Genomic DNA, 17,727 nt, shown 5'->3' with positions numbered 1-17,727 from the left:
GGGAAGGGAAGGGAAGGGAAGGGAAGGGAAGGGAAGGGAAGGGAATCTAGTCATTCACAGCTTCCTGGCACCTACCTACTACTCATTAACTACTGATCAAACAGGGCCATCGATAACAATCTCTTGGCAGTTCTTGGACTGGGAGGAGAATCAGTAGCTGAGAGACTAGAAAGCATAGTGTGGTAAGAGTGAGGAAGTGAGAGAGACAGAGGGCAAACCATTTTTCCTAAAGAAATTTTTGAGAGACTGAGTTCTTGCAGTTCAAGAGAAGCCTGTGCCCCATCCCCAAGGACCTGACCCAACCTACCTGAGTTTATGAAGTCAAGGTTCCAGGGGCGGTGGTGTACTGCAGGGCAAGCTGTGGTTCCATGTAATTGGCGAGAAGCTGGGTCCGCGTGTACACCCTCAGGCAAGGGGTCTATGTCAGGCCTCAGCTTACAAAGGAAAGGTGAAATGGGAGCCACAAACATAGACCTCCAGGACCTCAGAGAGCTGCCCCAAGCAACAGCCAAAGAGAGGGTCTCTGAGAGACTTGGTGCCCAAAGAAGAAAGCCTTTGCCACTCTCTCTCCCACTGAGACCTCTTTTCGGGGGAGCATCTTAAAGGACATTTCTCCCTTGGTTTAGGTAGAAGGAAGCACACAACAACCCCTTCCCTCAGAAACACTGCTCCCAATCTCTCTTCCCCACTCTCAATACAGCTGGAGGCGGTTTGGGGCTAGATTCCAAGAGGCGTTCTTTTAGCAGCCCAGGGAGTGAGGACAGCACCTCTATTTATTTAGAATGTGAAGGAATCTGTTACCCATTGCCTACAACTTTGCAGCTTCCAGTGATTCGAGTGGAGGAGCTTATTCAATATTCCAACACAACAGTAATAATAATAACAATCATCATCATCATCATGAAAGACTGAGGGAACAGAGGGAGATGAGAGATGAGGGTAGGTGAGCATAGTAGAAATTTAAAATAATACCTAATATTTTAGGTTAAGAAATACAGCCAGGCATGGTGGTACATGCCTATAAATCCAGTTACTTGGGAGGCTGAGGCAGGAGGATTATAAGTTCTAGGTCAGCCTAAGCAACTTAGTAAGACCTTGTCTCAAAATAAAAATTTAAAAGGCCTGGGGATATAGCTCCCACTTGCCTAGGATGGGGTTCAAGCCTCAAAACTGAAAGAAAAGAAAAAGAAAGACAAGAAGAAAGAATAAAAGACAGAGGGAGGAAGCAAGAAAGGAAGGTGAGAGAGAGAAGGAAAGAAAAGAGTGAAAGACAAAAGAAAGAAAGAAAGAAAGAAAGGAAAGAAAGAAAGAAAGAAAGAAAGAAAAGAAGGAAGAAAAGAAGAAAAAGAATATGCCATATTATGATGTTTATAAGGAGATAATCAATGAAGAATTAAATAAAAAATACATCAAAGAAGGAGCCAGGGGAGGATAATGACAACATTAACCACCACAAATTCTTCTGTACTATTACTCTGATAGACATTTAAAACAAAGTATCTGAGAAGATAAATTATTACTCAGTCTTTTATTCTTGCATCCTGATACATAGTAGGTACTCAATGCATATTTGAGGAAGCGTTGACCAAACCAATGAAATATGCCAAATAAGAGTGAGTGTTTGATCAGCTCCCGGCTGCATAGGCCACGGGCCTCTGCCCCTCAATGCTGAGCCCTGCCTTCTCAGGTGAGATTACCTGTACACTCAGCCCCAGAAGCTTATTCCGACCCTGGGCTCTTACAAGCCTAGAAGAACAACTCTGAATGTTCTGTGAGGTCAAACAGAGCATATCTCCTTGCTGATCACATCACATAATTTCCCAATATCACACAAGTCAGTTTCATGATTCATTCTGGGTGTAGACAAGGTGCCCAGCTGGACAGCAGTACTCAGAGTGTTACACATGAGAATCTATCCACAGGGACATCTTTACAGGACAGTCAAAAAACTCATTGTCATTTGGAACTGTCTAGCAACTTTACCTCATGGCCTAATCCCTAGAGAGAATCAAATACCTACAAAGGATGGCAGCACCTGGCAACTTCCTAAACATGACCTGCCCCCACCCACCCATGGTGACTGGCCATTTTTCCACAGGTGATTTTCCTAAGGATTCCCAGGAGAAAATATTGATAGGATAAAATCTTCCTCAAAGGAGCAGTGGGAAAATCCTCTTAAGGACCTGCACACTCCTGACAAGTCATATTCTTATTTTTCTCTTCAGCAGTTTCAGGAAGCCGTTAGCTTATAAACAACTGTTCCAACATGGTGATTCTCAGTATCTATGGGATAAGAACTATCTGGATATTCAAATATACAAAATTTAAAATTTAATAGTAAAATGATTTTTGCAATGATATGATAACCATTGACTTTGAGTTTACATATTTTAGTTAAAAGTAGATGCTGTGCAAATTATTTAAAGGTTCACAATATCTAGATTGGGTTAGTTGTTAAAAAATGTGAAAAACGCTAGTTTGATAGATTCCCTCTGGGACAGGCTCCCAACATGAGGTCACCATCTGTCCATGAGATCATTATCCCAATGAGTCATTGGCCCTGAGCAAAATGGGGTTGGAAGTAGATCCTTATAGGCTCTCTGTGTCAGAAATACCCTGCACTCTCTTTCAAGTGAAGTGGAGCCAGATTCTGGGTCCTCCCGGGTCCAGGACCTGCCTTGGACGCAGTTCTACTGCAAAGCGATTCTACTACCCAGAAACATTTCTGTCTGCTCTCCTGCTTTCCCACCCACATCCTCCTCCCCACCTCATCTAGGGATGCTCCAAGGATCTAGGGGTGGCAATGTCAAAATTCAGACGAGGGCAATGCACTATTGGCCACTAGGCACTCCTTGCCATGATCAAAGAATAATTTTAAAGGGTTCACCTGGTGAGAAAGAATCTAGTAGTGAAAACCCAAGCATTCAAGGCACACCTCCCACCACAGATTCAAGCTGCAGTCCTTGTACTCACTGTCTCAAGCTCGTGCCAGAGTAATCACAAGTCTGTGGTCCGCTCCAGGGATTTGCAAAGTGGAGGCTGCCGGACACACCTTCTGATTTGGCTTTTTGATAATATCAGGACACATGCACACTGTTCGTCTAATAAGATCTTATGGTTATCAAGGGTGTCTGGACACAGATTGGGAAAGTCAGCCTTGCTGAATTTCCAATGGGGTCGTATCCTGCTGGCCTTGGTTGTCACAAATCAGCTTTAGTCAAAGATAAGTAAAACCAGGCAGTCTCAAGATACTGTTGATTATATGGACTCCTGTCATTTTTAGTGCAGTTGTGGTATCATGCAGCACTGCCGGAAAACTGAACTGAGCTCCCATCAGGGTCCGGGAGATCACAGCCCTTTGTCACACAAAGGACTCACTCCGACAGCCTAGGCGACATCTGCGTATTGATTAGCTGTGCCGGTGTCCCTCCTGGGGTGAGAGGACAGCGGGTCATTTGAATCATCTCCTTTCCATTCTTCCTCTTCCATCTGTATTTCCTGAAGCTCACAAAACCACAAAGAGGAGACCCCACTAATGGTTTGGGGTACAACAATTACTGTTGTTTCCACAGCAGGATAACACGGATTCGACTTCAAAGAAACGGTACCCCTTGCTGGTTAATGTCAGCTCAGTGGAGGAGCCAAAAGGAAGGACAGCGAGTTGTACAAGACAGAGGGCCCTAGCTCTGCTTTTGTTAGTTTTTTGGCCACCGTGATTTACAGCGGGACAAAATGAGCATCATTCCGTCTTCAGTGATGAGCCATTTATGGAAGACTCCAAGCACTTGCCTATTTTATTGCCACACTACCCAGAAAGAAGGTCCTCTGAACGTCCTCTGCACCGAAGATGTCTCTCCTTATCTGAACCGGATGCTGAAAACAGTTTTTGAAGCTATTTCTGAGATTCATCAGTTGCTCCCAGGGGTAAGGGTTCCGACCGCGGACTGTAGTGGTTCTGCCTCACCAGCAGAGGGCAGCCTGTGGTCACTTTTGCCTCTTCTCAGGGCTGGCTGGACCTGGCTTCGGATTTGAGCAGAACCAAGGCTCAAGTACAGTAGTATACAATTGGGTTCTTGTTTGTGCTTTTGTAAAATAATGCCTCTTAGGATGATGTCAGTCTTTCACTGTGCATAATTATTTTGTTTTGGACAGCATCCTTTGACCCATGCTATGGTGAATCCTAACAGAGATAATTCTCTGACCATAGTGCTTTCCTTATGACAGCTGCTCATGTTTGCAAACTGCTTGCTTCAAAACAATGCACTGTTCAGACTCGATGATTACGGGATGCAGAGGAGGACAAGGAGAGAGAAGAGACTCTCACCAGCCCATCGGGATCGTTCCACTGACAAGATCGCTGTAACTATGATTTTCCCATCCGAAGGCCCAAACCCACCAACATCCCATCTGCTGCTGTAGCGCGTGTCTCCCCACGCATCTTCCAATGGGAGAAAAATAAGACTCGCAACTGTGTGTCATAGAAAACCTTCAGCTGCGTTCATGGGGCGGTTAGGCTTGGTCATTCTTGTAACAGAAATCTCAATTCACAAGCGGATCTTTAGCGATGGACCTAAATTTTCTTTTTTTTTTTTTTTTTTTTTTTTTTTTTGGTTTTTCTCCGGTACTGGGAACCGAACTCACGACCTTGCGCTTGCCAGGCAGGCGCTTTGCCGCTGAGCTAAATCCGCAGCCCCAGGACCTAAATTTTCTTTGTGTGAAGTTTATTGGTCCATTGATCTAGATGGCCGTTCCTCTTCTTGCCCCAACAATCATTTCCTTCTTTGACAGCTCTCCTAAATCTCCCGCATCACAACACCATCCATTTGGGTAGCCTGTTTCCTACGCAGTCCTTTGCATTTTGCGTTAATGCTTCCACTGCATTATCTCATTAGAATCTCATACTGCAAAGATAAGGTAAGTCAAGAAGGTATTAATGAGTTTTCTCCATGACTCTAAGCAAAAGAGTTGCTCTCTCTTCCGTGCTCCCATATTTTGCATATCCTTTCATTATGGGTATTTGTGCTGCATTGTATTTACTCTACCAAGCTCTACCACTATGTGTTCCCCTAAGGCACACAGACACCAGAGCTAACTCAGCAGCTGAGCTCTATCTTAACAGCTGTATATCCCCAAAGCTTCATAAAGTTCTAGAAATACAGCATTTATTTTTAAAATATTTTTAGCACATGCTTGCAGTGCATCATGATCACATTGATCATGGGGAGTTAGTACAAGTTCACAATACATCAGAATTTTTTCTCTTTTATTGTCACCTACGCATCCCCTACTCATCCCCCCCTCCTCCTTCCAACTTTTGTCCCCTTCCCATTTGCAAAAGCTCTATTTTCATTTTCTTTCCTAATTTTTTTTTCTATCCCCTTTTCCTTCCCTCCGTCTCCCCTCCCTTCATCTCTTGTTCCCCCATCCATTTGAAAACATCTCCCTACTTCCTGTTTCTGTCTTCTATATATAGTTTCATATATAGATAGATACATAGATAGATAGATAGATAGAGAGAGAGAGAGAGAGAGAGAGTTTCTCATATAAGAGAAGCCATGCAATATTTAAGTTTGCATGGCTGACTTACTTCAGTTAATATTATGGTCTCAATGTGCATCCATTCACCTATGAATGCCTCAATCATCTTTGAATGCCTCAGCTTCATGCCTCAGCATTATCTTTTTAGGGCAGAATAGTACTCTAGTGTGTATAAACACATTTTGTTTATCTAGTCATCTGTTGATTGGCATATAGGCCATTTCTAAGATTTAGCTATTATAAATTGTGCTACATAAACATGGATATGCATATATCTCTGTAATATGATGTCTTTAACTCTTGAAAGACAGTATTTACCAAATATTTGATAATTTAGATTACTACACCCATTTGACAGATAAGGTAATCAAGGTGCTCAAAAGGGCTAACTAATACTAATACTATAGCCACTGTTTGAAGTGAATAATGGAAGAACACTGGGATAGCTTCTGTGGGCTCCAACTAGAAGAAAAAACCAAGAACACACATTGCATTCTGACCCTGGAACAAGCATCCTGATAAATGCAGTAAAGAAATATAAACATGAAATAAGACATGATCTAAAAGTCTGGATTCTCATACAGTGACTGGTGGGGTCCTTTATTTTTTCTGGGTTTCAGTTCTGACTCCTTCAGACTAAGCAGGCTGGAAGATAAGATCTCTATTGTGTGGTCTCATCTATATGCTCTTTGGGGAAACACACACGTATATTTGCATGCTATACACAAGCCAACACACGCATTTCATACAAGATTAAGAAAACAATATGCCATACTTACAAAAGGAATCAACGTCAACAGAGCGACCCAGATACACCCTGGCAAAAAGGCTAGAGGAGGTGAGAACATCAAGAGCAGAGGAGTTAGACACAATTTATAGAAGGGGAAACGAGAGCTAAGCCTAGGGTTAAAACAGGTATAGTCAAGGAGCTGAAGGGTGTGTAAATGAGCGGGTGCGCTGCACACGTCACGCATACTCAGAGGACAATAAGGTCAGAAAGCAGGCAACCTGGTCAACGCCTGTTTATGAGAGAGGTTTATATTTGAAAAGGGGCAGGCTTGGGGAAGCTGTCTCCATTCAGTCCAATGTCATCTGAACTCCACTCCCACTTAATTTCTTTCTACTGCTGAGTCCCCAGTCTAAGTCTGGCTTTCCCCCATTGTACAGTCCCACAGCGGTCTGAACTCCTCCACAGCAAAAGCCTTCACTGTAAGTGCATGCGCGCTGTCACTTGTCTCTTCCCTTTATTCCCCACAAGGCTAGAAGGTCTTTGGAAGAAAGACTTTTATCCATCCTCTTTACTGCTGAATCCCCGCGCCTGGCTATATGTTCAGTGTTTGGTGAATGTCCAGTGAGCTTGTAAATGAGAACAGGCAGAGCCTGGGAAGGAGCCCTGCGCTGGCGGCCGCCTTCCAGGCCCCTGTTGCTCTTGCTGCGGCTGATTCAGCAGCTTAACCCTGAGTCAAGTGAGGACATAAGTGACAGGTGCAGATGCAGCCCAGCCTGAAAATCTGGACCTTGGCTGCTGGGAGTCAGAGGGCAAGAATGTCCTATTTCCATTTGCGAAATACAACCACGAACTCTCATCAGCCCACCCTGTGTTTGGAGTGAAACCACGCGTCCCCTCCCCACTTCCTCTCAGTCAAAACAGAAGACGCATTTCTTTCCCAACAAACTTGCAGTGAGCTTCCGCCTCTCTCCCCGCCTTCCACTCCGGCTCCTGACGGAAAACCTTGCACACAGTTGCACCCAGGCCCCCACCTGCGGTCTGCTCTGGCTATTTCTATTCCTAAAGTACTGAGGCCATGACTCTCAGAAAGGACAGGTCACCTGGTGAAGGTACGCAGCCAAAAAAAACCCTTAAAAGGCATCTACAGAGCAAAGCTCTTTTTCACACCAGCCATTCATATTGGGGTGCTTTCCATTAACGGGGTGCTGCTATGTGCTCCCCTTCTGTTATTCTTGTTCGTCCCCACACCAGCCCTACAAGACAGGTATGTCATGCATTCCAGTTGACAGCAGGCCCCACGTGACAGATTCGTCGCATAAACAAGCTTAGTGTCACCCAGCTTGAAGTCACAGACCAGGATTCCAATTCAGGACCAAATCTGACCCCATCGGCCGAACTCTTTCTCCTACATGTTCATCCCATGGTTATTGAGGGAATATTTTTTTCCTCTTCTCTCAGATGCCCCGTTATTCAGTGATACACTCCTGAACAACAGGGCCACGGGGAAAGAGAGCTGGTCCACGGTCTATGCAAGAAATTTCAGCTGGAGGGGCACAACTTCAGAGAAACTTCAGACGAAGCCTCCAGCACCTCACATCCCCCTCCCACTTCCAAGGTACATCCATAGCAGAGCCTGGACCCTCCCTGCTCAGCACCCCCACCCAGGCCTTGCCTCCTACAGCCCAAACTCTCCTCCTCCCAGTCATTCTGCCGCTCAACTTGAGCTCAGCTGCTTTCCCAGGGGGTGCGGCTGAAAAACACAGTGACTGTGGCTAGCACAGCACCCACCACACACAGACAGAATCCCTTTAAATTTCAAGTACATCTCATTCCAGCCAAATCTGCAGGAGCCAGTTCTGTCAATTCTGTAATAACAGCTTATGTTTGACTTCCTAGTGTGATCGCCAGACACAGCTGCTTTGGGTCAGTATTTCTCCAGTCGTGAGGACTGATAGAGCTTTTATGGCCAGGGAGTCTCTCTACTTGGGGCTTAGGTGCATGCAGTTATCACAGAAAGAGATTAGGAGCAAGAAGCTCAGAGCACAGTGGCTGTAGGTAGGGAAGTTTCGTTTAATTTAGCTTTGTTTTGTTTTTGCTTTGTTTTGTTTTCCTGGTGCTGGGGCTGGAACTCAGGGCCTCATACATGCTAATCACGTGTTCGACCTCTGGGCTAAATGCTGAGCCCTACATGTGCACCTCCTGACCTTGTCCTGGCCCTTCGCTCTGAAGCTGGAAGTTTGGGGATAGTTGCTGGGTGTGGAGCACCTGTTATAAGTATTACCTGCACTTTTCTCATTTGATTTGTAAAACCATCCCATGAACTAGACTGCAAAGCACTAGATTTACAGATAAAATGAGACTCAGAGAAACAAGAAAAACTTCCTATAAGCTACAAAGGATTTGGGGGTCAGTGCATTTGCTATTACCTTCCCACACAATACTGGATAGATCGATCCAGGAACCATTTACATGCAGCAGAGAGTAGAGACTGCATGTGATGTACAAGTAAACGCTTATATTCTAATCTACAATTAGAGCTCTGCTCCCGAGTCTGAGCGTTTTTGCTGTATAATTGTGTCCACAATCCAGTTTGATTTGCTATTGGGATTATTTATTCTTTGCCTTAGAATTGTTTCGACTCGTTGTATCAACCAAATCTACAAATGGCAAATTATATTGATCAAGTTGAAGAGATACAGCACAAAACAAATCTTTTAATGTACAGTCAAACTTCCCGAAACTATTGACAATTTTTTCCAACATCTTTTAATAATCACAGGTCTACTCTGGCTTTTGAATTGCCTAAGCTTTGGGTAGTGAAATCACAGCATGTTATTTTAATCTCTTTATAATGAACTAGAGTTCAATTCCAATAAGCATGTCTCCTGAGTGCTCATAGTAGGAGGCAGGAAATTATGGGAAGTAGGTCTCACAGCCACATGGGTCCCCCAGAAGCCTGCACCACACTCTCCGTCTAAAACCACCCCGGCTTGTGGACCTACTGCTCTTGTCTCTAAACCATGGCTCCCAAAACATGGTCTCCGGAGCACAGCAGGAGCACCCCTCGGAAACTGCTAGAAATGCAAGTTCTTAGGCCTTTGCTCAGAGCAAACCTTGGGTCCATATCAACCGAAACAGAGGCTGCCTGTAGTAGCCCCCGAATAAAAGTCTGCAGTTGTCAGTAAGTAGCACAGGTAGAGGGGACTGAAGTGTTATGGGAGAATGGGTGTCAAGGGGAATGAAATGGACCCTGGATTCCGTCCCCTTCACATTTGCGCAGGGCCACTTCTCTTCTCCAGCGCAGTGGTTCTCTAACTTGAGTGGGCAGCTGAATCATCCCTGAAAACACAGACTTCCGGGCTCTAACTCCAGAGTTTCTGATTGGGCAGGTCTGGCTCAGGGCCACAAAGGCGCAGTGTAACAAATTCCCAAGCAACGCTGATGCTGCCAGTGCGAGGATCTCACTTAGAAACCTGAGCCTGCCAGGTAAGACAGGTCTGTCCCCACGGTCAGCCTCTTCCTGCCCTTGGAAGGTATTTTTGAAGTCTTCTCTCTAAACTTCTCAGAACTTGGTTTAAAATATTGCCAAAGGGCTAGTCCAAAGTAATATTGGAGAATGAATTTCTTTTTCCTTAGAGAAACAGACCTTGATAATACAGCAGTTACTTTCTTCACTCAGAAAACAGAAAAGGGGGATTACACAGGTGGTAGGAGTTCATGGTACGGGTTTTGCTTCCAAGCATGGTTTCTCAATGTCTAGTTTATTTTCCAAAGCTTCCTCCAGCCACAGGTAGCCTTTGAAGTTTGCCCAGCCACAAGATGGCAGTACTCTGCTGACATTTAGGTAAAATGTAATGTGAGCCCCTAACCCTCTTCCTCTGAGGGTGAGACCCACAGGAGGACAATAAACAGTAGATAATGAATTCGATGGCAACAAGATAGGCTCGTTTCCCTCCTAGGAAACATGGCATTGAAAAAATTCTCCATCTGGCCAATGCAGACTCTGGAACAATGACCCTAAACAGGGTTGCAGGCATTCCATTCAGGTCTCTAAAGGCAGTCAGAATTTCCCACAGTTAAATTAGGAAACACAGGGCTAACTGGTCATGTGCTACCACAACAATGGAGCAGAATAATAAATCTGTGGACCCGCAAAATATCTTGAAGTGGTGGCCATCTTAGTTATAAGGGAACTGATGGGGGCCAAAAATACACATGCACTGGAAGATGCATTCACCATTTTAAATCCTAAGCAAAATGGAAAATTGTCTCAAAATACATTCTCTGATGGTCAGCCAAGAAATGGTGTATTATAAATAATGGGCACAATTTTTCTATGTCAAAAATGAAGATTCATGGCTTGTAGCTATAAGACTAATGAGTAATAAGTGCTTAGAAAATAAACTGCCCACACATCCAGAACATACGGTAGCTACACTAAGAGTGTACCTATTCAGAAAAATTCCTTTCTGACCTTCCTATTCAGTCTCCATTATAGGCAAAACATTTGGGCCTCACCAATATACTTCTTTTGCAAATGTCTCAGAATTATATTTGTGATTTATTTGATCATTCCAATCAAAATACATTTTTATACTAGGATTACCTGAAGAACTGTGTTAACTTTTCTTGCCCTTCCTTAAACTTCAAGACAGAACCCTTAAACTTTGTTAGTCCCTTTCCTACATCTACTGATGAGTTGTTTCCAAACTTGGCTGTTCATCAGAATCACCTGCAGCCTTTGGTTTTGCTTTTGAAGTATAGATTCCATATCACACTTAGCCTAATGATTTCAAATCTTGGGATGAAATGATAGAACTGGAAAGTAATTTTGGTTTCTACCGTACATAGTCACCCCTCTATGTGTAGATCAGTTCCAGGACCTGCAAGGATGCTTAAATTCCTTTATGTTTGCATAGAACCCACCCACATCCTCCTGTACACTGTAAATCATCTCTAAACTATGTATAGTACCTAATACAATGTAAACCATATGGACATGGCCATTATACTTTATTGTTTAGGGAATAATGGTAAGAAAAGTGCCTATGCATGTTTAGCACACACAGTTTTTTCCCACGCAAGGTTACTTGAATCTTTGGATGTAGAAGCCGCTCATCCAGAGGGCTAACCATATGGAGGACTCATAACTAGGCAGAGAAGGTCCCAGTGAAGTTTAGAACCTAGGACTACTGAGAATGCTGTCCTCAGACCCTACAGCACTTTCTTACAGAATGTCCTGCAGAAAAAATATTGACAACTCCACGATTTATAGAGAAGGGACAGAAAGAATCTTGCCTAGAACCTGAGAGACTCCCACAGAGAGGCTTAAACTTGAGTCCTCTACATATTGGTCTTTCCTGTTGTAGCTTAGAATTTTATTCCTTCCTATGGGCCTTGCAGACTCATGTTTACCAGAGTCTCTATGGTATTGTCTGTATGGTATATGGACACAAAAGCCATAAAAACAGCTCTTTTCAGTCGCTCCTCCAGCCAGCTAGACCCTCACAACGGCCTTGTAATTCTCCCCAGAATTTTGGCAAAGCATCATGGACAGGAAATGAGTAAAAATGAAGCCATATGAGCAAAGGGTCAAGTTGCCAGAACTCTTTGAAGGGGAGCATCAAAGACTCTGGGAGGAGTTAGTCGCCTCTGCTGGGAACAGGGCCCTTCTGAGCAGGGCCCTGAGGCAGCTGCTGGGGACAGCAGAGCAGCACTCCCCCAGCACTCACGCCCACATAGACATCTGTTCACACCCAGAGAACTGCAGGGAGTTTTGTTTTTATTAAGTGAAGAAGGAAGAAAGCATTTGGTTAGGGTGGGGATGGGAAAAGCAAGTAAACTGCAGTTTGCATTGGCACCTCTACCCGCAGCCAGTCGGGAGGCTGGAGCCTGTGACTGTAAGGCTGCTGGTCAGACTTTGGACCTTTGCCTTTTAGCAAAACAAGCATGCTCCTAGGTCCAAGTGGTGGGAGTCCTGTCTTACTCAGGGTTCAGAGAAGCAGAACTACTCTGAATGATAAGGGGTAGGGTGTTTATTATAGGGGTCAGATTGTATGCAACTGTGGGAGGTGATAGAGAATTCTGTGCAGCCTTATGCTTCTGGATCTAATGGTAAACCTGAAGTTGCTATAGGTCAGCTAGAGCAGTGGTCAGGAAAGACAGCTAGATGTGGACAAGAGCTAGGAAAAGCAGACCCCTGAGAATAGAACCTGGATCTGTCCCTCGTTACCTCCAACCTTAAGGCCCTGGCTGATTTGCAAGAAGTCTTTTCACTACAGGGCTTCACTTGGACCTAGCCAAGGATTTGAAGAACCAGGATATCCATGGGTAAGGTGTCACAGCACCCACACTGACCATGGGCATAAGAAAAGATGATCCCACCTTAAGTGTCTTGAAAAATGTTCTGTCAGCAATGCTAACTTGCACCTATAAAAAGAGAACTCTCCTTAACTCAAAACAATGGAGATCAATGACAAGATTGTTTCCTTGCTCTGGCACCTGAATCTGGGGGCTTTGGGCATACCTGCTGCTTCATTCATCTTGGCATAAACTCTAGAGTTCTCCCAATGGGCACCCTGCACAGGAAAATTAGTGCAGCTTCCTGAGCAGTAGATGTCAGAAAGTGTGAGTAGGGAAAGAAAAGAAGAACATGGCAGACTCTTTCATGAGCATACATAGGGATCGCCACTGGGGGCCTCCCTCAAATAACTAGGGAATACTGTGGGGGAATATCATTGTAATTTGCACAAATTTGGGGGGTGATCTCATTTGTATTTAGGTACAAATGGGGATGCAGGAGCAGGCTGATGACACAAGTAAGGCACATATAATGGGAATTTCATGAACTCCGAGGAGGAAAGGAATCACGAGTCATTGCCTACCTCTCTCTCTCTATTATTCATGAGCATGTGCTTTAATCACGTTATGCCACTCGCAGATCTCTGCAACACGATGCTCTGACATGCTTTGGAACTTCTGCACTTGTTTGAACACAAAGAGCTGTCCACTCCTCCTGCCCTTCCTTACCCCCTTTCCCTGAATAACATCTACCCAATTTCCAAATCTCAGGTGAACTCTAGGTAGTTTCAGTTAAGAGAACCTCTCATGTTCCGTCTGTTGATGGCACCCTGAACTTACCTCTTCCACTGCACCTATCTGCCACCTTATTTTTATGTGGCTTTATTGAGGCATAACTGACCTTCACTAAACTGCCTACCCTTCAAATGAACAACTTGATTTTGGACACAGTTATAAACCCATGAAACCATCACCACAATCAAGATGGTAGACGCATCCGTTGTCTTAGTTACGTTCTCCTTGCTGGGCCAAAATACCCAGCACTTGCAACCTGAAGGAGGAAAGGTTTATCGCGGCTCATATTCCAACCCATGGCTGGCTGCCAGGAAGAAGCAGCAAAGCAGAGGGTGTGATGAGGGAAAACCTGCTCACGCCACGACAGCTAGAAAGCAGAGAGGGAGAAGGGATGAGCCAAGGAGGGAGATACACCCTTCCAGGTCATACCCCCCACTGACCGGCCTCCTGTGGTTGGGCCATTCCCCCTAATAAGAAGCCAGTTCATCCATCCCATAATCCAGTCACTTTCCAAAAGCCCCACCTCTGCAAGTCTTCAGGGGACATTGAGATATAAACCGTAGCATTCATTATCCCTATGTGTTTTTATGCAACTCATAAACCCTTTCCCTGGACTTCCCTAGGCACCCAGTGATCCACTTTCTGTCACTCTAGATTAGTTTTCATGGGCCAGGGATATAGCTCAGTGGCACAAGCACCTGCCTGGCAAATGCAAGGTCCTGAGTTCAATTCCCATACCAAAAAAAAAAAAATAGATTAATTTTCATTTTCTAGACTTTCAGGAAATCATACTGCACGTACTCTTTTGCCTGTCTTCTTTCATACTCAGCATCATTATTTTGAGATTCATCCCTGCTGGGTGTGTATCAACCATTCAACCCCTTTTATTGCTGAGTGGTATTCTGTTGCGTGGATATACTCCACTTGATTTACCCACTCCAAATGTGGATAGACACTTGAGTTGTTTCCAGTATGGGGCTGTCATGAAGAAAGCTTCCATGAATGTTTGTGTACTAGTGTCTTTATGGATATACCGTACATTTGCTTTCCTCCTGGTACCTAGGAGTAAGATGACTAGGTACACAGTTGGAGTGTATTTAAGTATTTAGAAACTGCTACCTTGTTTTCTAAAGTGATTGTACCATTTCACATTCTCACCTGCAGTATATGAGAGCTCTGGTTTCTCCACATCCTACCTAGCACTTGATGTGGTTTATCTTTTGAATTTTAACCAATCTAATACACTAGTGGTAGAATTTCATTGTGATTTAAATTTGTATTTTCCTGATGACTAATATTAAGCACCATTTAACGTTTATTTGTCATCTATATATCTTTAGTGAAATGCCTCTTCAGATCTTTTGCCTATTTTTAGATTGGGTACTTGTTTTTAACTTTTGAGTGTTCTTCATATATTTTTGACATATATATACTTATTTTTAACTTTTGAGTGTTCTTCATATATTTTTGACATATGACACCTATGAGATAAATGGTTTACCACTATTTTCTCTAAATTTGAGGTTTGTCTTTTCATTCTACCAGTATCTGTTGAAAAACAAAAGTTTTTAATTATAATGAAGGTCAATTCATCAGTATTTTATATTCCAGTTTGTTTCACTCTTAATTCTCTAGTGATTATCTACTCATTTCTACCAGTTGGTGAATGATTTCAGGGCAAAGACTATCTTCTCTTAGCTCGGTATTCATAACATGATGTGCAGTACTTTGTACTTAGTAAACACTGAAACTGTAGTTCTTATGGCTAAATCATTACTCCTGACTATTATGAGAGAATCACATATAGGACCTATTGTTTTTGGCATGATCTTTATAACAATCATCTCATTTTACGGGGATAAATTTTAATCAGTTGATCATTTTTTTCTTAAGCAAGGCCTGCCATGACCTCTGCAGACTTCCCAATAAGGAACTGAGTATTTGGAGAGGGGGACTGAATAACACAGGATGATCCTCTCCTGAAGGCTGCTTATTTTCTCTTTTGATCAAGGAGAACTTTTTGTTTTAAATAAGCAAGGAAATTCTCCTAATGATGTCTCTCCATAGGCAGAAGTCAAAGGAGACTACCAGGAAGCAGTTCATGCCGATTTCATGACAGACCTGCTATTTTTTCCCTGGAAAAAGTATTTTAAAAAATCAATATCTTCTTCACAAATGAGAACCACGACTTGGAGTTTCCCTCCAGTAGACCCATGACCAGCCAGGAGCTCCACCAAGATTTTCACAAAGCAATGGGTTAGCAATGATGGTGGCTTTCTCCGGTTGACAGCAATAGATACCCTATCAAAATATTATCAAGGTATTTAACTCAATAGAAAATGCAACATTTCCACATGTATTTGTCTCAGGGTGTCCTGTAACTTTGATCTTTCACAATTAAAAGGCCCTAAGGATGAATTCTAGTTCTGGAAACAGGGAAGACTAAGATACTTATCAGGGACAACAACAAAGCTCCTGCTTCCAAACCCAAGAAGTACTGATAAAACTGTAACAAAACTTATTCTAAATAAGAGGTTAGGCTTACAGTAAAGAACATGTTCAAGTGTCAAAGAGAAGAGTAACCAGAGTACTATCTTAAGAGCAGCTAATATTGTAGTTTACCAGAAGGTGTTAATGCAATGGCTTGATTTTTAAAACTGTAGGAGACAAGATGCTGGACCCAGGTAAGCGGACAGCTGGAAATTGAGGGCTCTCACATTAGAACTCTCAAAACTATCAGCCTAAGTTCGTAAATAAAATTTTTACAAATCCACAAGGAGAAATCAACCACAGATAAAAGGTAGAACACAGTAGAAAGACCTGAAGAATTTGCAGTAAGAGAATTACATCTGAGACAGTTTAAAGAAAAGCAATAGATAGTACTTAAAAGAATTAAATGTCTAATACAGTAAATAAATAGAAAACTTTCAAAAAACATAACAGGCAGCCTATAGAAATTTTGAAGAACTTGATTAGCATGCTTGATCTCATAGACATGTATGAATCCCTGCACCTAAGAATAAGAGAATACATAATATGAAGATTCATTGTCTTTATAGATGCCAGACAACAAATATTTCATGATTTTGCTTTCTGATCATAATTAAATAAAAGTAAAAATCTACAACAAAAGACAACCCTTGGCATAAGCACCTGCCAGCCAGGCAAGCACAAGGTTCTGAGTTTAATTCTCAGTACTAAAAAAAAAAAAGGCAACCCTCAAACTCCAATGAATTTGGGAATAATATATGGGTCAAGAATGGAATTTTTAACAAATACTATGAAAAATTTTGCATGGAAAGAAAATGAAAATACTGTATATCAAAATGTGGGCAATACAGTTTAAGCAGTACTCAGAAAAAAATTTTATAGAAAACATACACAACTTATGAAAGATTTAGTGAGCTAAGCATCTGATTTTAAAAGTTGGGAAAAGAAGAACAAAATAAATGCTATTCCATCAAAAATTGCACATCAAAAAGTTAAAAAGAAATTTTACTGTTTTCATCATTAAAAAACTATGAATTTTTAAGGAGAGAGATTGAGTTAAACATTACACAGTGTACACAAGTATTAAAACATCACATCATCCCATCACACATCCTATTTTTATGTAGCAGTTAAACGTTAAATTTAGTTTAAATTTTTAAAAGTTGGGTAATAAAGGAAGTTATAAAGATCAGTACAGAAATCAATGTAAAAAGAAACAATACAAAATTCTATAAAGCCAAAAAATGACTAAAAGTGTCTAACCTCTGGCAAGACTGATTAAGGAAACCTTGACAGATTTAAAAATTATACGCGCACACAGACATAAATCACCAATGAAAAAATGTCAAAAGAAACCTAGTTACAAATTCAGTGGAGATTTTTAGAGGTCATAAAAAAACATTGCAAATAAGAATGTTAGATATATTTGAACATTTAGATTAAAGATAAAATATTCTGGAAAAATATAATTATTCAAACCTGTTCCAAGAAGACATGTAAATTTGGATAGACCTACCATTAATGAAAAACTGAGTCAGAGTTTTCAAACGCATTCATATCATCCTGGCACACACATGCACAAACATACTTACCGAGACACTAACCTCAAATGATTCCACAGGTAAAGTCCACCAAACAATGTAGGAACAGCTATTTTCAATTTGATTCAAATTATTTTGAAGCACAGAAAAGAGGAAATGCTCCTTACTCATTTCATGAGAGCAACATATTCGTAGTATTAAAAGCAAACACGGCAGTGTGGGAACCCCAAACCATAAGCCAACCTCACACACAAACAGGTACACAAAGACAATTTCTGTAAACTGTTAGAAAAGAAAATCAAGTTATGTACAAAAAAAAAAACCTCAAAAGTA

General features: G+C 42.3%; 1 long non-coding RNA gene across 1 annotated transcript in view; it reads right to left on the bottom strand.

Annotated features, from left to right (window-relative positions):
* Positions 1-4,679: 4,679 nt before the first annotated feature.
* Positions 4,680-17,727, bottom strand: part of LOC106149212 — a 101,024-nt gene continuing 87,976 nt past the window's right edge. The window contains exon 3 of the long non-coding RNA XR_001235229.1: positions 4,680-4,901. This is a non-coding gene — a long non-coding RNA (uncharacterized LOC106149212). The remainder of the gene's footprint in view (positions 4,902-17,727) is intronic.

Source organism: Chinchilla lanigera, unplaced genomic scaffold, assembly GCF_000276665.1.
Source record: "Chinchilla lanigera isolate Chin_1 unplaced genomic scaffold, ChiLan1.0 scaffold00039, whole genome shotgun sequence".
Taxonomy (NCBI): Eukaryota; Metazoa; Chordata; class Mammalia; order Rodentia; family Chinchillidae; genus Chinchilla; species Chinchilla lanigera.
Note: the sequence above shows the minus strand (reverse complement) of the source record. Positions and strands in the feature narration are given on the sequence as shown.